Source organism: Protopterus annectens, chromosome 10.part0 (assembly GCF_019279795.1).
Source record: "Protopterus annectens isolate FY-2018-M chromosome 10.part0, PAN1.0, whole genome shotgun sequence".
In the NCBI taxonomy this organism is placed as follows: Eukaryota; Metazoa; Chordata; order Ceratodontiformes; family Protopteridae; genus Protopterus; species Protopterus annectens.
In genome coordinates, this window is record NC_056744.1 from 1,191,172,133 (window position 1) to 1,191,191,227 (window position 19,095).

Genomic DNA, 19,095 nt, shown 5'->3' on the forward strand with positions numbered 1-19,095 from the left:
TTGTGCTAGGATCATGACACTTCTTAAAAGTGTGGGAGGGGGGTGAGTGGTGACCTTTGACATATGACTTCATCCAGGCCATCTCATGCCATTATCCCTGCACAAAGCATGTCATGTCATGCTGTAACCTAAGAGGCATGCCTCAGTATGAACAGTAATTGTAAATATTTGGCAGGGCTGACACAGTTAAAAAGAGCAGATTAACAAACCTACCCAATGTACTGACTAGGGAAAGCTTCTTGTTCATTTAGTTTTTACTGAAACAATTTTCATTTATTGTGTTACATACAGTAGTGAGGAGAATGAGGGAATAAATGCAATATTTATTCTCCAAAGGATGTAGTAAATCAGCATATTACTGATAAGAAGTAACAAAGGAGAGCAAAAAATCATGAATCTTAGTGGTAAGTTCTTGTCCCACAATGTCTTAATGGAAATTATAATAACTAAAAGTATATTTCAAAGATGCATGTTTGATTTACCAAGCTGTTACTTGTTTAATTTTGATTTGCTACATGTGCCCTGAATTCTGGACAGAAAAAATGCAATATTCCTGACATGAAAAAAATATGAATAATGAAAACAGAAGAAATTTATTAGAAACAGTCATAGTTCATGATAATACAATATCCATAGTTATTTTTATAGTACCAATGGCACTGTCTCCATTGCATAAAAAAGAAAAAACATCAATGACTTCTCATATAGTTACTGTTTCACCAATAGTTATAACTATCTCTGTTTATAGCCTATCTGTGATTATAACCTAAAAGTCATGACTTAGAAAACAGCTTTGTTTGAGAATACATTTGCACATAATACACCTTGTATTATTTTGTTTAAATACCTATCCTTTCAAGTTTTGTAATTTATATATTCATTCCTTTTATGGTTTCTGGTGGCAAAGACATCTGTCTTATTAATTTTGTTGACATAATTTAGGCATTATAATGCAATAATACCTTTTTCACCATGTTTACAAACTCTAACTGTGACATAAGAGAAAAATAATAATTGCCTAAAAGGGTCAAACTTAGAGTACCTTAATGTAAACCACAAGCAGGAATGTGCAAAAAAGTTAGTTTATAGAAACTGTTCTAAATCACATCAAGATATTACAAGACTGAATGATACAGTTGAGGACAGTTGGTAATGTAATTCATATAAACATCAAGTTGCTGGCCCTAAGTGCTCGCAGATTACTGTCTTGAAACCAGGGACTCGAGCATCTTGTAGCTTATACAGGCTGCCTTGAGCATCTTGTAGCTCATACAGGCTGCCTCGAGCATGTTATAGCTCATACAGGCTGCCTCAAGCATCTTGTAGCTCATATAGGCCTCTGCTCATGCGCAAACTCCAATGCAAGTTCAGAAAAGCAGCTACCACAGCTTATCTAAACACATTATGTGAGTCTGAGTGAGCTACATGTGGCAGCTGTAGGGAGAGAGTGGGAAGGTGATTTTAGACTTACGGTGTAGGAGGTAGACATTAAGTTTAGGGAGCAGTAAGGGATTTTTAAGGTAAGGTACAATGTTTGCGTTAGGGGCAGGGTTAAGATTAGCATACATTAGTAAGGTGGTTGAAAGAAAGATGACCTACTCTTCTATTGTGAGAGGTTAACCTTGAATAAGTTCCTCAGCAAGTGCATTCAAGTATAAAATTATAGCTATGTACCTCTATAGTGAGCTGCCCTCAACAACTGAGATTGACATGGCAAACCTGCAGCACCCCTTAGTGAAAACTGACATCATTCACATCAGTGTTCAATGGCATTTTGATGCAATAACTCATAAAATTACCCTAACACAAAATTAACTAGGTGAACCAAAAACAGACACTGCTCGGTAGTAGAAACCAAAATTTTAATCCACAGTGACTTGAAGCGCTTTTTGTTTGTCCTCACGACAAACTTCCTCACATACATACATACATACACTTTTATATGTGTTTATATGGTACATCAGAAATTTGAAATATATATTTTTAAAGAGAGTATTTGAATGTATATTTTTAGTTCTAGTGTTAAATTTTACGTACTTGCTGTGGGTCATGTGGTTATGTGTAGATTAGACATGTAATTACGTCAGAGTATTTAAATACTACCTGCTTTTGGGTTTTCTATGTACTTCTGAGGAAGTTTGTCGTGAGGACAAATGAAAAGTGCTTCAAGTCACTGTGGATTAAAATTTTGGTTTCTGCTATTGAGCAATATCAGTTTTTGGTCCACCTAGTTTATTTTTGATGCAATAACAGACCTCCATACAGACAATGCTGGGCTGTGATTTCTAGCATACACATGTGCACAAGTGTGCGTGCACACACACACACACACACACACACACACACACACACACACACACACACACACACACACGGACACATATATGCACACAAATGCATACACACACACACACACACACACACACACACACACACACACACACACACACACACACACACACACACACACACATATATGCACACACATGCATACACACAAGCACATGCACACACACACACACATACACGGACGCATATATGCATACACACACACACACACACATGGACACATATATGCACGCACAAGCATACACACAAGAACATGCACGCATACACACACACACACACACACACACACACACACACACACACACACACACACACACACACACACACACACACACACACACACACACACACACACACACACAGACACAAGCACACACACACATACAAACTTGATATAATTAGTATTGATTTTATCATTTATTTTAATATTGATGTTCAGTGAAAAACATGTATTCAGTGGCTGTTATCCTTCTACTTCTAGCCTGATTCCATGTAAAGTAATACTGAATAGTTTGTACTTTACACATGAAACTTCTGTAGATGCCAGAGACATCTGATATGGTGCCTTAAGAGATAGCAGTACTTTCCATGAACTCTCTCCCTTTATGTAAATTTTCTCTTAAAAGGTGTACTTGTTCTTTCAAAATACTCAGAAAGACAAGAATAAGAAATTGCAGTAGGCAGATGTCACCTTCTAGTTTCAAAAAGAAAAAAAATATGGGGAGTATTATAGCATTTAGTTTGAGAAATATTGACAAACTCGGTAGCCACATGGCAATGGCTGTTGGAATGACAATAGAAGACCAGAAATCTGTGGCTCTAGATCCAAATGCCAACTCAATGTCATCCCTTGAGAACATGAGTCTGTTGTAATCAGAAAAAAACAAGGCAGAACTGGATATAGCTTTAAATGGCCATCAGAGCTTCACAAGATATCTGTAAATGGAAAACTGGAAGCCTAAGGGGTGTGTAGAGAAATGCTGCAAGTCAATGCAGAGCAGCTGAATGGAAATCAAACCAATCTAAAAAAACCTGAGCCTAAAGAAGGAATGTGAAAATAGTGGGTGTCCCCCCAAAAAATATTGTAAGGGCAAGACTGCAGCAGCACCTAGATCTGTGGTTCGATATGCCTGACTCTGAAGTGTGGTTTAAATGAGCCTAGAGAGTCTTAAGTAAGTCAAGGTTCTCCTCTTGGCCTGAGGGAAATAGACCCATAGTGCTGAAACCTCAGACTTATTCTCAGAAGGAGAAGCTTCCATCTGCAACATAGAAGCAAGTAAAATGGTCTAGATTATTTTATTTTTATTTTATTTTATTTTACATTTAAAATTCATTAGAAGCAAGTGAAATGGTCTAGATTAGTGTTGTAAGATTGCTTTTTTGAAAAGTATTATTCCTAGGCCATGAGGTAAAAGCAGGCGCTCTTCTTCCTTGTTACGGTAAAGTAAAAACAACAGAATTAAGGATGAGTTGTCTCCTTGTCCTAACATATGATGCTGCTTCCTTCAGCATGGAAACTTTCACTGAAGCTTTGGAAACCTTAGCTTTTCTGATACGTTTACCAGGGAGTATGGATGCCGTACCATTTGGTGGAAGGTGCCATTGCATCTTCTGGAGCTGGAGATGGTTCAGTGATTATATGTGAGGTCTCTCACTCCTTTCTGATCTTTAGGAGTATGCAGAGGAATAGGTGATTGGAGCAGAGACTAGACATCAGAAACGGATGGCAGAGTATTTGACAAAAATGACTTGAGAATTGTGTGAAAAATATATTGTTTCACTACTTTTGAGTGTAACTTTGCTGGTGAATTGTACAATTGTGAATAATTTTGTGTTTTTTCTGTTATATTACAGTATGTGTCAGAGACCTCATGTGAAAGTAAACATTGTTCGCACTAGTTATTAGTCACATGATGTGAGCATCTTAACATCCCCAGCTCATGTTCTTTTTTGTCTGCAGTTTGCAAGAGATTATGGGCAATGCCAGTCAATGCAAATGAGATCCAATCAGATTTTCAGCCTCTGATATGAGTAGAAAGACAAAAATATTCAACTTTTTCTGATCATTTAGTTTCTGATGGTTTTTGAAGAAACACAATTCTAAGGTACATAAAGTATTTTTCTAGATTAAGATTTGAATATTGAGTTTTTAATTAAGCTAGCTATATGAAGTAGACATTTCGCAGACTAAATAAATTCAAGTTGTTAGCATTTGAGAAGGCTGGAAATCTGTGATGATGTCAGCATTACTATAGGAGTGTGGGCTTACCCATTGTCTCTGCCATCCAAAGCCGCCTGAACTGACTGTTTTGGTTTTGTTTTTTTGTTATCTGGCAGTTTCATCTTTTTACATTGCTTATATAGTTAGTAATACTGAGTGTGTCCTGGATTTGTAAATATGTAAGTGACGAATTTGTACTACAGTTCATTATGTTTTGAAGTGTTTCATGTTAATATTGTTTAAGGATAATATTACAACAGTTTGAAGTGAAAGTTTTAGACTGATATGAGAGGATATTAAATAAGGAGCGCATTACTTAGTTCTGAATGAATCGGAGAGATATAATGTACAGGAGTAAATTCTTTATCTTGGAATGTGACAATGCACATTTTGAAATCTTTTACATAGCTTGTTCTCTACAGTTAGTTGATGGGTTTATCTTATAAGGAATTATTATATTTATTTATTTATTTGTCTTTTGTTAACCAGGTAACTAACAATCATAAGGCCTTTTTCAGCTATGTTAGGAACCTGGGTGGAAACTCCCAGATATGCTCAGAATTAGTCCAAAAAAATACAAAAATCACACAACCACCACACATTATTACTGGCAGCAGACAGGTTCAGTGCAACCCCCCCCCCTCTCCCCCCTAAGATAACTATATAGCCCACCCAGCCCTGCCTCCATCACATCCCTCAAATGCGCAGGAAAAAAGCTAAAGCACAAAAAAACAAAACACAAATGGGGATGGATGGGACTGGATGGTGTCCCCCTAAATGAGAATAAGGAATTAATGAGGAGGCAGCTGTTTAATCTCAGCTCAGCCTTAATTCAGCCTAGGGTGGCGGCTGTTGGCTGTTGTCACGATCCCCACTGGTGGCGCCTCCACAAAACCTGGTTGGTACTCTATGGACCCCAATTTAGCCAAGTCTTGTCTAGTCTATAAGCTGGATCAAGGAGGATATAGGAACTCATAAAGATAAACAACTTGCAGACATTGGACTTTTCAGCACCCAACCTTTGTCAGTTTTGATTCATCATTTTTGAACTTGGTTTTTTGACAGTGGTCTTCTTCTTCAGTCAGTCACCAAAGACCATTGACATACAGCCTACCTTGACCTTGCACTACCTTGACAATACACACCAGCACACTAAAATACTAAAATAAAAATGTAAAAAACTTACCAGCTTAAATGTAAACCCATGGGGTTAGAAACTGGCTTAAGGACAGAACCCACAGAGTTTGTTGTTGGCCGCGCTGTCAGACTCCAAAGCCACGGTCAAGTGGTGTCCCCCCGGGCTCCCCCAGTTTGGCCCCCTATTCTCTCTATTGTTTGGCATCTACTTGGGAGAAGTACAGGCTAACATAGGAGGACTTTGGTTTTGCAAGTTTGCAGAAACAAGTGGAAGTGCATCCAGATCAGACATGCCAGATCCACGGACTCAGAGAAGGGGGGCCCAGCAAAAGGCAGCAGCCCCCTGGCCCAAAAAAAAAATAAAAAAAACCTTTCGAAAAAATACCAGAACCTAAAAACAAAGGTAACCCCAAGCCACCATATAGAGGTTTGGGAGGAAGCACAGAAGAAGGTTGACAGGACCCTTTATTTTGACCAAGTGACACTGGCTATTTGACACTCTGACATTCATCATGAAGAGCCATTGAGATTTGCCATCCTGATCACCTCCCATATCATTTTCCAGATTCACATTACACTGTTCTCCTGTATCATTCATCTGATCACTCACTTATCAGACCAATGATGAGTATTAATGCCCCATCTCGATCCACAATTGAGACATCTGAAAAGTAAAGGAGAGAAAAAAAAAGAAGGGAGCTGCAAAATCTGTCATATGCTGCCAGATTGACTGCATATTGACATTCTCCAGCTCTATTCCGTCTGCTCAGAGGTGACATGTGCCTGACATATACCAATGCATGTCCAACCCGAATTAATCCAACATAAATCAAAAATCCAATCCAAAAAAACTTAAACCAAAGCCAAAACAACTAGAGCAAAGCACGGATAACCTTAGCATGTGCTGGAGGGGATGTGCTGACAGAGCACCTCGCTGACTTCAAGAGAAATCTAGACCTGTGATGGGAGATCGATCGTGAGGTTTACCAGGATCATCAATGTGTCACTGCTGGACAGAGGCACAACAAACCAAAACCAATGGTATTTTTTTATAATATATAAGGTATGTAAGCCAAAAAAGGCTAGCTTTATAAATGCCCTTATAGCCTATGAAGGTTGATCCACTAGACTGGTGGCCCATTTTCAGTGGAGACCCAAGGAGAAAAGCTCCAGATAAAGAAAACAAGTTACAAAATTTATAGCAATACAACAATCATTTAAGAATATAAAAAATATGGTACAAAGTATAATTAGGGTATACAATACATACATTTGTGACATATAAGAGAATAATGTACAAAGAATCATGAAGTCATTAGTGGGAGGTAATTTCCAGTTGTTTGTCTTTGGTCTTCCATTGAAAATGGTAAATTTTAAGTGGCACTGGACTAAAATTTCTCTTTTCTTGAACGTTTTTTTATAGAGCATTGTTTATGCAGAGGATAAGCAGTCTGTGCTGCTATTGCCTGAGATGGGCAGAAGGTCGAGACACCTATGAACCAAGAAATGAAGTCCAGCATTAATATGGTTTCTTATAATGTTAATTTTATTTCCAACTCAGTGAAAAGGTATAGATCTTTGCTGTATTTAAAAAACTATGCTATAGTAGCCCTGCCCTTCAAATGATACAACTAGATAAACTGGAGGAATCTTGGCTCCATGCTACAGAGGAATGGAGACATTATTATAACTCAGGTGACCGCGGTTCAGTTAGCAGCCTTAAACAGTACAGGATCCAGGTAGGGAGGAAGAAGAATGAAGCGGTGATGCTTGTTCACTTCTCGGGGGGGGGGGGGCAGGGAAGCAGGCAGTCAGAAGCCCATTAGGAAAGTGCAATTTCTCTAATGGAAATGGGGGAAACCACTCCCTGCGGTTAAGGGGAGGATCAGAACAGCTTACTGAGAATATCCCTTGTGGAAATATTGGACAATCTGTGCAGCAGCCCTTTTCATGTTCCCCTGCTTCTCCACTAGCAGGGCATTTTAGGGTCAACAGGGTTAAGAATAAAACTCTCGAACCACACCTAATGGCTGTCTAAAGCACAGCATCTGCTGGTCAACCCTTGCCCTGATAATGCTGAACAAATGTGCCAGCTGTTTAGGAGAGTACTGATGGTGAACCAGTAGAGAGAGTTAAAAAATATATGATAGATACTATAAGAGAAATAACATGCTTAAGCTTCTCTGGTTCAAGATGTAAGGGGTAGTCCTACTAATTTTTAAGTTACTTCATCTACTGGTTGAAGGGATGTTAGAAGATACACAAGAGAGGCATTTAAGGATAAAATTCTGCTGGTTGGGAAACTATATCACTATTTCCTTGGTCATATCCCAGTCAGGGTTGAGCAGATGAAGCTGAAGAGGATGAGTTCAAATCAGATGATGTCTAACAAAGAATTAACATTAATTATGAGATTCTATGATTTAATCTTACATACATTTGATTTAGATAGTGACCTCGGAAAGTGAGGACTCTCAACTGTCATGAAATGTATTGACTCTTACTGTTAAATTTTTTGGGCCATGGGACACCTATACAGTGTTACATGCTGATGGGGATTTGAATTATTTTACTTCCTACTCTCCCAGGTTTTCAGCCTGGTCTAGGTGAGGCAGGCAATTATATTTCAGTGGAACATGACTACAGGGTTAAGGATCAATATTTCCAACTCTTACTCTTATCAGTCCATTCTCCATTGATACTTGTTTTGTGTGAAGATATAGGGGTTTATGCACATCAACCTTTTTTCTTTATAGGTTAGAAACAGATTTAAGCAGCAGTGCAGGGAGAAATTGTTGGAACAGCAAGAGCAAAAGAAGGGGAAATGGGGAAATGTGCCCTGATGACTGGGAAGAATTTAAGGTACAGTAAACTATAAAATGAAAGTATGGGCCAAGACTCAAATGTATTGGGGGATATAATATGGAAAGATAGAGCAAGTAGTGGATAATATTGAGAAATGCCAGTTTAAAACTGCATCTTTGTAATCAGAGGGAAAGTTGCATTATGAAAAGGTGGAGTGTGGGAGAGATGAGCATTTTGAAAGACTGCAGTTTTACATGGTGACCTTAAAGTCTCTTTATTTTTATGTTTCTTCACAGTCAGTGAGGCCATTAGTGTTAAAACTTAGCTAGGAGGTTTATGAAAGTATAATTTATAAGATTAAGAATGAGCAATTGCAAGCAAGGGTTACTCACCCTAAAGTAATTTGAGATATTCCAGAAATATTATGTTAAATTCTACCAAACAGAAGTCCCCTGCAGCTGAAATGTTGAAGGCAATAACTAATGTTTTAGACTGGGTGCACATTTCTAAACTAGAGTTTAGTTAAGCAGCAGAACTACTAGTACCTGTTACAATGGATGATCCAAAACTGATATTGATGTAGCAGCCCCTAGAGAAATCCCTGGGTTATGACAGGTTTCCTTTAGATGTATGGAAGCTGCCTTGAGATGATTTAAGCCTCTTCTGGCTAGAATTAATGAATGAGGCCCTTGTTGCTGGAAAAGTAACATCTTCTTGGACAAAGGCTATTATTCAGTAATCCTTATAGAGGGAAAGGAGTTTGTATTGTCATCCTCATACCGACCAGTTTCCATTCTGAACCACATTTATAAATTATTTGACTATTTTAGCAAAGCAAAGACAGTGGCTAAAGCTATCCCTAATTTGATTCTCTGGGATCAATGGTGTGTTTGGGCAAGCAGATACATGATAACATTCTTAAATGTCTTAATTACCGGGGATGACCAGTTGCCCCAGAAACCTCTGTTACTATTAGGATTCAATGCCAAAAACACATTTGATAGAGCTAATTGGCTTTTCTCCTTTGATGTTCTAAGAAGAATGGAATTCCCAAGTGGGTTTATTACTTTGTTGCAGGCCATTTATAAGGGCACTAAAGCTGAAATTAAGATTTTTTTGTCAGTCATTAGATATTTTTTAGCAAATAAGGACAATAGATCAGGGTTGCTCCTATCCCCTCTGTTATTCTCTGCCTAAGTGGAAGCCCTAGCACTGGTGATATGACAATCAGCAATACAAGTGAACCATCGGGCCCTCACTAGATTAAATCATCACTATTTGCTGACAGTATTTTGACCTGGACACCAACTTGGATTACCTATCCAGTTTGATAAAACAATCCACTAAATTCTCTGAGTACAAAATTAATGTCAATAAGGTGGAAGCAATAGCAATTGGGGGTGCTAGATGTAGCTGTCTTTGGAAAAGTAACAAATTAAAATATCTGAAGTGTGTTTATTATACACTATGCAGGCTTCTTCTCTGATGTTTTATCAGACTCTCACCAAGAAGTTATGCAAAATTTTTTCATGAATAAAAATTCTGAATCTTTAAATTGATCAAAGGGTTTTAGTGCAGAATATGTAAATTTTACCACAGTCTTTTGGGATACACAGCAAGCTGTTTTAGATCCCATATGCAAAGTTATCACCCATGTTGAATAACAGCTCTTACAAACTTGTTTGAGCTGCGGAAGAATCTTGCATTACATGGGATAGGATATGGTTACCGTATGATGTGGGGGATGGGTGTTCCAGCTTTTGTTCATTTCCAGGTAATACAATTGAAAATGTATATTCGATTCACAATGAACCTTAATAGTCTGTTTGGAAATCTACATTAATAAACCGTGAAGCACATCATCATTTCATCCCATTATGAGAAAGGACATCCTGGGTTATTTAAAGCAAAAATGCTTTATGCTACAAAATTTAGATCTGCAAATTAAGAAGTGGTTTAGGGAGGATCAGTATAAGGTGCAGTAGGTAGCCTGATTGCCGTGAGGCAGAAGTGATTGATGAATACCAAAAACGTTCATTCTAACAACAAAATAAAATATATTTCCTCAATGTTCTGACATCACAAAGGGGAAGAGGCAGAGGGAACTCTGAGCAGGGGGATATCCAACAACAGATTGGAATGCCAGATAGATAAACCCTGACAATTATAATAAGGGAGGATTGGAGACAAGGTTGTTTGTTGCAATGCTATGCTTCAAAGTCATGAAGATTTTGTATTTTTTAAGGAAGTATCTTCAGTGTCACTTTTATGTTCCAGCAAAGCTTAAAAATATTTTCCAGCATAAATGTTGAGTGTTGTAGCTGTGGAAGGCAAATCAAAAGGGAGTGATGACATATATTTTAGCCTTGCCCCTCTTATAAAAATTTGACTTACAGTTTTTTAGACACTTCAAACAAATATTAGTAAGGATGTTCCAATGAGTTCTAAATATCACTTGTTTATTTTGGAAATAGCAATACATATGCAGTCCTCTGTAAATAAGCTTTATCTAATAAAGCTCCTCAGTAAATAATAATAATAATAATAATAATAATAATAATAATGACCAAAACCTGGAAGTCAGACAGGTTTCCAATGCAGCAGAAGCTAAGAGGTTGAATCAGCAATTTAGCTGAGGATGTACAAACATTGCTGTAGTGAAATATGAGGCAGAGATTCCTAAACAAATGGATCATATGGCTTCAGTACCTAGATAGCCTGGGATAGAGGAGGAATTATTCTTTACCTCCAAGTAATACTTGAGTATAAACGGACGGACCTCTCCTTCCTAGTCTTGTGACCATCAGGGGAATGGAACAGCTAAGGAGAGTGAAGAATCTGTTTAGTGTATGTTCCAATAAAATATGTAAATTTGAATGAATGGCATGAAATATATTATGCTAATTGTACATAGTTACATAAATAGTGGCACTATGATGATTCAGAAGAACAGACGAGTTGCACTACAGCTGTCTAAATACCTTGTAGATTTCTGACATCTATAACACTGATAAATGATTTGTTTGTGAGATTTATCATGTAATGTTGGAAGATCTAAATGTAACTTTATTACGTTTTCTACTGTTGTATTGTGAGCAAAAGTTAACTTTGATGAGCATTAAAATGAAAGTTGAATTTTTTTAGTCACTGTAATGATTAATGAATGTTTATTTGTTGTTTAACATGATGTGTAGCAATTTTAAATAATAAGAAATAGTAAAAAAACAAAAAAACATTTGTAATTATAACTGATCATTTCTTAAAACAGGCCTAAGCCTTCCCAGAGAGCTGACCTCACCATTTGAGAAATGTTGTCGTAAGGGTTGGCAAGTAGAAGTTGTAATCCTAAATAAATAAACAACAGTTTATAGATCTTAGTAGCTATTATATTAGTTTGACATTCAAGCCAGATATCAGGATGCAGTCAGTTAAGAATTTTAGTGCTATTCCAGTCGGGAAAAATACATACACACACACACACACACACACACACACACACACACACACACACACACACACACACACACACACACACACACACACACACACACATAACGCATATTAGAATGCACTTTTTTTACTAACATATACAAAATAGTTTTTATATATTTCTTTTAGCTTTTCCAATGTTAGCAAATAATCTTGCCAATGAAGTTTCTTCCTTCCAGTAAATTCTCACTTGACTTCAACTTCATGGTGTCTGAACAGGTAAATTATAACCAGAATATCACTTAAATTGAAGTGATTGGTGCTTTTTGTTTTAATCCTTTTTGATTCGTGTTTCATATGGGGTAATGAAGGTTATACGTAATCTGAGTGACACTCCTTGACATCATTCTTGTTTCCCACTATACTTGACAGATAGTTCTGTATTCTGAGATTATTTGCCTGCATTCAGATGGCAGAGCTGTGACTAACAGGATGTAGGAAAAATTAAAAGAAGCAGTCTGTCATTCTAAATACTTGGGCATACGCTACAGGCAGCTGTCTGGGATATGTGAAAGTTTGGGTGTCATTTTGAATTGACAATACTTGGGGTAATCTGTCAAAGTCAAAGTAAACCTTACTGCCGTTCAGATATGTACAGCAATGCAAACTGAATAAAATTACGTTGCTTTGCTCTCAGAGCAAAACATAACAATGAACACATAGTTTGAATGACAGTAAGACTAACTCACATACAGTAATGATTAAAATATTAACAACATAATAAATTACCACAATTGGACAGGAAGCCAGACAGTATTGTACTAGTAGGTATTGCAAGACTATGACTTCATATTGTGATTGCTTAGAATATTGCACTTCATGAATTGTAGAATGATATATTCTGATGTTAATATTGCACATGTATGGAGTGGTGACTCACTCCTGACTATTGCACATTCAGGAAGTAATAACATAAGAGATCAGGCTAACTGTACCAGTTATTGAAGCAATTTGCCAGAGTGATTACTATAAATGATACTTCATAGCAATGGCATATTGATCTAATTATTCTCTGTCATGCCTGGCATTCCAGTTCAGCAGCCTTATGGATAGAGGGAAGAAGCAACTGTTCAGTCTAGATGTTTTGCAGTATAAGCTGTAATACCACCTGCCAGAGGAAAGGCAAACGTACACGCCATGGTCAGGGTGAGTGGGATCGTTGATTACCTTCCTAGCCCTTCCCACACACTGAGACTCATGCGGATCATCTATGGATCAGGGAGAGGAACCAGTGACTTTTCCTGGTGTCCTCACTATCCTCAGGAAAGCCTTGTGGTCAGATGCTTTGCAATTACCATACCAAACTATGATGTTATTTGAGAGGATGCTCTCTATGGTCCCCCTGTAGAAGGCTTTGAGGATGGACTGAGACAGTTTTGCCTTCCTCAGTTTCCATAGGAAATGCAGATGTTGTTGTGCCTTCTTCACTGTGGGGCTAAGGTGAGTCAACCAAGATAGGTCATCTGAGATGTGCACACCCAGGAACTTGGTGTATTTGACTCTTTCCACTGCTAGACCCTTAATTTCCAGAGATTGCTGTATCTCCTGAGTCCTCCTAAAGTCCACTATTAATTCCTTGGCCTTGCTTAAATTTAAGGCCAGATTGTTGCTTTTCCACCAGCCTATCAGATGTTCCACTTCATCCCTTGTAGGCTGTTTCCTCGCCATTTCTGACAACACCTACTACACTGTTATCATCTGATAGAAATATGGCTATTTCTTTTATGGTGGTGCTGTGTAGCAATCTTATTTTTTGCACTGTTCAAGTTTTGCAAGTTAAGCTGAATGCACATTTGTGAAACTGGGGGTAGCCTATGAGAGTGTCGGAGGCAAATAAGTAAACAGATACAGCTGAATCTTAAGTCATACTCTATCAATGGACAAGAGAAACTGGAACCAGCATACTTCAACATTGGGAGGCTGGAATTGTGTGCTCTGAGATTGTTGTCCAATAAGGGAAGAAAGTAGCTGATAACTGGAATTCCAAACACCTACACTGGATGTAGGGGGCTATATCCTATAACAATATAATGTTAAAATGATATAACTGACTTCTGGAAGGCATTAAATAAGTACTGAGATTATAGAACTGGTTTACTCAAGGCTATTCTCTAGAATTGAAAAGGCTGAGTATGATCCTGTGACAAAATCAGACAGAATAAAAGGGGATGAAATCAAATCTTTCGAGACCTTATATTTGCATATTATGACAGACCCCAGATCCTGCAAATAGAATGTTAGGAAAGGAAGGGCAGAACTAGATGCTATGAAACTGAATTTGTATTCAAAATCCTATGTTACAAGTGATAATTCAATAAAGGTGTTGGAAAAAAAATCCTGTGCCCGTGAAGTATATATATTTGTCAATAAAATGTATATTTTTTATGTAATCTAGCAGGGATTCAATAGGTTTAAGAATGCCATGAACAAAAGTAAGTTACCTTAATATGATATAAAGCTGGATAATAAGAATCCATCATTTGAATGGGCAATCCTCAGCTTGTTGCATCTTATGAATAGTCTAGAAAACACTTAGTGTGATAAACTGTATATAATAGTTTAAAGTGAATGTGGCAGAATGTGTTACTGCACATACTTAATAATGTGCACAAGTGCTTCTGCCAAGACACAAAGCAGCGTATCATTTTTATTCTTAGAATTCGTGCCATTTTAATTCATTGACAAATTACATCTATTTCATCCTTTTCATATTTATATACCATGCGACATATACACTTATTTCCACATATGCATGTTATGCTCCCTCTCACAGAATACATGTATACTTCTAAAGCTGGATTGTATTTCTGTTTTGAGGCTATATTTTTGCTTTATTAGTTTTGTCACTTTTCACACCACCTGCCATAGAAACTGAAAACTGCACAGGTCTACCCAGAGAACAATGTACAGCAAAGTATATTAACACCTGACTAACACCTGTCAGAAGAATAAACATGCATTTAATTTGAAAATGTCTGGCCACAGCCTTTTTAATTGCTAAGCTTTTCACTGTACTACACATGCAAAGATTAGCCAGATAATTTCTTAACATAGTACTTTATAAGGAACGCAATATCTCTTAATGTGTGACAGGGAATGAATGAGTGGAGAGAATTCCGTAATACTTCCATGTTTCTCTTGTCTGGGTGCTAAGAATGGTCTTTAAATAGTACATAAATAGTACATTCATGGTGCAAACATGAGCATACACACACACACACACACACACACACACACACACACACACACACACACACATGCATAAACACACAGCACGTCCTCTGTCATACATTCCTGCAGTTCTGTTTGCTTTTCTTTCTTTACCTATCTATTCATTTTATGAAATATGTTCTCTCAAAAACATATAAATTTTAGTATAAAGTCTTACATGCATAGGTATAGACATGCATATATCATCAAGGGAAAATAAAAAGGAAGGGTGTTGCTAATTAATAATAACAGTTCTGACCTTCATAATTCTATGGCTGACAGCTAACAGCAGCACATTATTTCCTGAACTAGGGTAAGTAAAAGCAGCAGACCTGATGCTTCCTAACCTCGCTTGCTTGCTTCTGGTGATGTGGATTTCATCAGATGTTGACTCTTTTCCTGTGCTTGCCTATCTGCATGCTAATCTATACTAGGGGGTATAGTAATCCTCGAATGTAAAAGACAGTGAATTTCTTGTGACAGGATGACTATAGATTGATAGCTTTATTTTCCAGATTTCTAGTTTAGAAACGTACCACAGGTAAACCTTGGCAATGCAGTTATTTCACAAAAATGTTTTAAAGAAAAAAAAAACAGGTATCGTGCTAGCTCAGTATGTTTCTAAAATTGGAAAAAAGTGACAGCATAAACTAGAAATATACTTGCCCAGTTAACTGATCTGTTGCTGTGTGATAGGTTATTTTTATGAATGATGTCAGTGAGGTGTTCACTGCCCAGCCTATCAGATTTTTTATCAGTGATGTCAGTGTCTTACCAACTTGCCCAGCCTATCAGATCTTTTGACCATGACATCAGTATCCTGGCTACTGACCAGCCTATCAAATCATCTAGTGATGATATCAGTAAGTTTTCTAGCCTATCATATTATTTGGCAGTGATGTCACTCTACTGTGGGCACTGAATATCTTCTTGTGCCATCTGCAGTCTGTAAAGAGTCTGCCATCTCAAAAGCAGCTTATGCCTACTTCTCGCCTGAGTTATGAGCTAGGCAAAGGTTTCTAAAAACACTAACAATTCTGATAAAATGTAAATCAGCACAGCTTTTTCAAGTCAGATCCTGAGGTCAAAACCTAAGCACAGTGGGCTATGTTCAGGCCTAAAGTTAGAGTAATTTATTTTCCTTTTTCAAGGATGCAGACTCTACAGAATAATTACAGTTTCTCCCCTCTTTCATCCTACTTAAGTCCATTTTGCAAGATGCTTTAGAATTCTGCTGCAGAAGGTGAGAAAGAATTATTTCTAAAGCTGAAACCTCGGAGGCATGACCAGTATTTAAAATTCATTTACTGAGGAGTGCTTGCTGTAGATTTGGTAGTAATACTGAACCACAGATTATCTACTGCTTGTATTTACACCTGAAAAATAAATAATAACAAATAACAAATTCCTGTTTATACAATATTATTTATATAAAACACAAGAAAAAGAAATAGCTCTCCCTTCTTCTTTACAGTTACATCCTTTAAACATAATCTAAGTTGTCTAGCTACTTCTGTTCCAAAGCTATGGTTCTGTACCTCAGCACTTAAAGCATTATTAGCAGAAAAAATAAGAAACAGTTATGCTAAGTGGTCAACACATGCTACTAGTCAGCATGTAAGGACCCCAAGTGTGGTACAGCTTTAAATTATTTCACAAGATTTTGACCATACTCAGCAATAAAAAATCAGTGGAAACATATAGCAAACATGCATATGTGTATGTGTGTGTGTGTGTGTGTGTGTGTGTGTGTGTGTGTGTGTGTGTGTGTGTGTGTGTGTGTGTGTGTGTGTGTGTGTGTGTGTGTGTGTGTGTGTGTTCATGAATATGCTTCTGGTTATATATGTGTGTGTGTGTGTTCATGAATATGCTTCTGGTTATATGTGTGTTTTTTGTGTGTGTGTGTGTGTGTGTGCATGTGTGTGTGTGCGTGTGTGAGCGTGTGTGTGCGTGTGTGTGTGTGTGTGTGTGTGTGTGTGTGTGTGTGTGTGTGTGTGCATTTATTTGTATGTGGTGTGTTTGTGGTCATATGTGTGTGCATGTGCCTGTGCATTTAAGTGTGCAAGTCTGAGGATGCGCATGTATATGTGTACAAGGCAGAGAAAGAGAGACCCACAGCAAAATAATTAAGCCCTGACAACTATGTGTAATATGCAGCCTCAGTCTTGTGAAAAAGCAATAAAAATCATACTATTTAAACATCTGCGTAGATTTTAGCCCCCAACACATCCTTTTGCAGGCTTTGTTAGATAGACCAGTAGTTAATATGAATTCTGGGAGCTTAAGAAGGTAGCCATTATCATCAGGACTAATCAACCACTTCTAATTGATATATAGCTTATTATTAACAAAAGGTTTCAATACTGGATTTTGTAAAGCTGCAACGCTTCTCAAGGCACAGTGTCATGGCTCATAATTTCAAATATTATAATTGCAGAGTTATACAGCCAAATATTGTGGGCGTGGCAAATTAAGATTTTGCTTCAATTTTCAGAATGAAGATCAAGAGAAAGTCACAATGACACAGTGAGGAAGGACAAAATGTGGAGTGCAGTTGACAGATATTAGGATACAGAGGAAGGACTTAAAAGGGTCTGATTGTTTCTAGGGAGGACCAAGAACAAAGAACCGAATTTATACCTCAATGACCCCTCAGAAATCTGTCCAACATGGTGGAAGAACCCTTACAGAGATCTTCATCAGATCACTGGTGGTGTTGATCAAAACTAAACTATACCATGAGGCAAGAAGAAAGGACTCCTTGTACTAGGAAGACCAGGATAAATATGAGTGATAACAGACATATTAGTTTAACAATAACAACATGGAAAGTCATGGAGAGGATCCTGAGGTTATGACTAATAGAAGTCCTAGAAAACTGCAATCTGGAGAGTTAGTCAACATGAGTTATCAGCTAGAAGGAGCTGTCAGACAAACACAATCCAGTTTTTTTCACTGGGTTACACACCCCCTGTAGATGGGGTGTATCCAGAGTTTAACAAGGTTCGACTGTAGTGCACACGCCTGAGCAATAGGAACACTGGACAGGTTATGGGTATGATACAGACAGGGAAACTAAACAGCTGCATGGCTGAATAGCAGAGTAACAGACACAATATCAGGAAGAAGGAAAGTAACTATGAAGTACCCCAGCAGTCGTTCCTTGCTCTAATACAATACAGTGTCTTTGTCTCAGACATATCTATGCAATTGCAGAATAGAATCATCCTCTTCAATTATGTCACAAGAATAGATATAGCAGTGGAGGATGGTAAAAAGAAAGCAAGGAAGGATTCAAAAAGTCTGGGTAGACAAAATGTCAGGTGAAGTTCATTTTTGACAAATGCAAAGTATTGCACTTGGCTCACAATTGCAATGGTGTGTTACATCAGATGGAGTAATGAAGCTGACTACATCAGAACAGTAAAATGATCTGAAGGTGTTGATCAAACTTAGACTGAATCATCTGAACAGAGTGATATGGTAGCAGGATGTATCACCAGTGGAAAATACTCCAGAATTAAAGAGGTATTGATTACACTGTACTGAGCCCTGGGTATAATATACCTTGACTATTGTGTGGAGTTGTGGAGATAATAAAGGCAAATGGATATCATTCTACTGGAAATAGTACAGTAGAGAGACAACAGACCATTGTTTGAAATGGACAGGAAACAATATAACAACAGACTATGGAATCTAGAACTGTTTTCACTATAGAACAGATGAGATGGTGAGGAGGATGTCACAGTGGTCCCTCAAGATCGAGTCCGGGAGATGCGAATGGGTCATACAGAAGAGGAAACACAGCAGTGGGAGGAAGAAAGGGGGGACACAAATTCTAGGAAATGGTAATTTCCAAAAGTATTTTCTCATAGAAAGGA

The 19,095-nt window shown here is 37.7% G+C and overlaps 1 protein-coding gene across 1 annotated transcript in view; it reads right to left on the reverse strand.

Moving 5' to 3' along the window:
- LOC122814254 (phosphatidylinositol 3-kinase regulatory subunit alpha-like) overlaps positions 1 to 15,611 on the reverse strand; it is a 2,697,787-nt gene extending 2,682,176 nt beyond the window's left edge. Inside the window, exon 1 of the mRNA XM_044086851.1 lies at positions 15,544 to 15,611. The gene's annotated coding sequence lies outside the window, so the exon portion shown is untranslated. The remainder of the gene's footprint in view (positions 1 to 15,543) is intronic.
- Between the last annotated feature and the right edge of the window lie 3,484 nt (positions 15,612 to 19,095).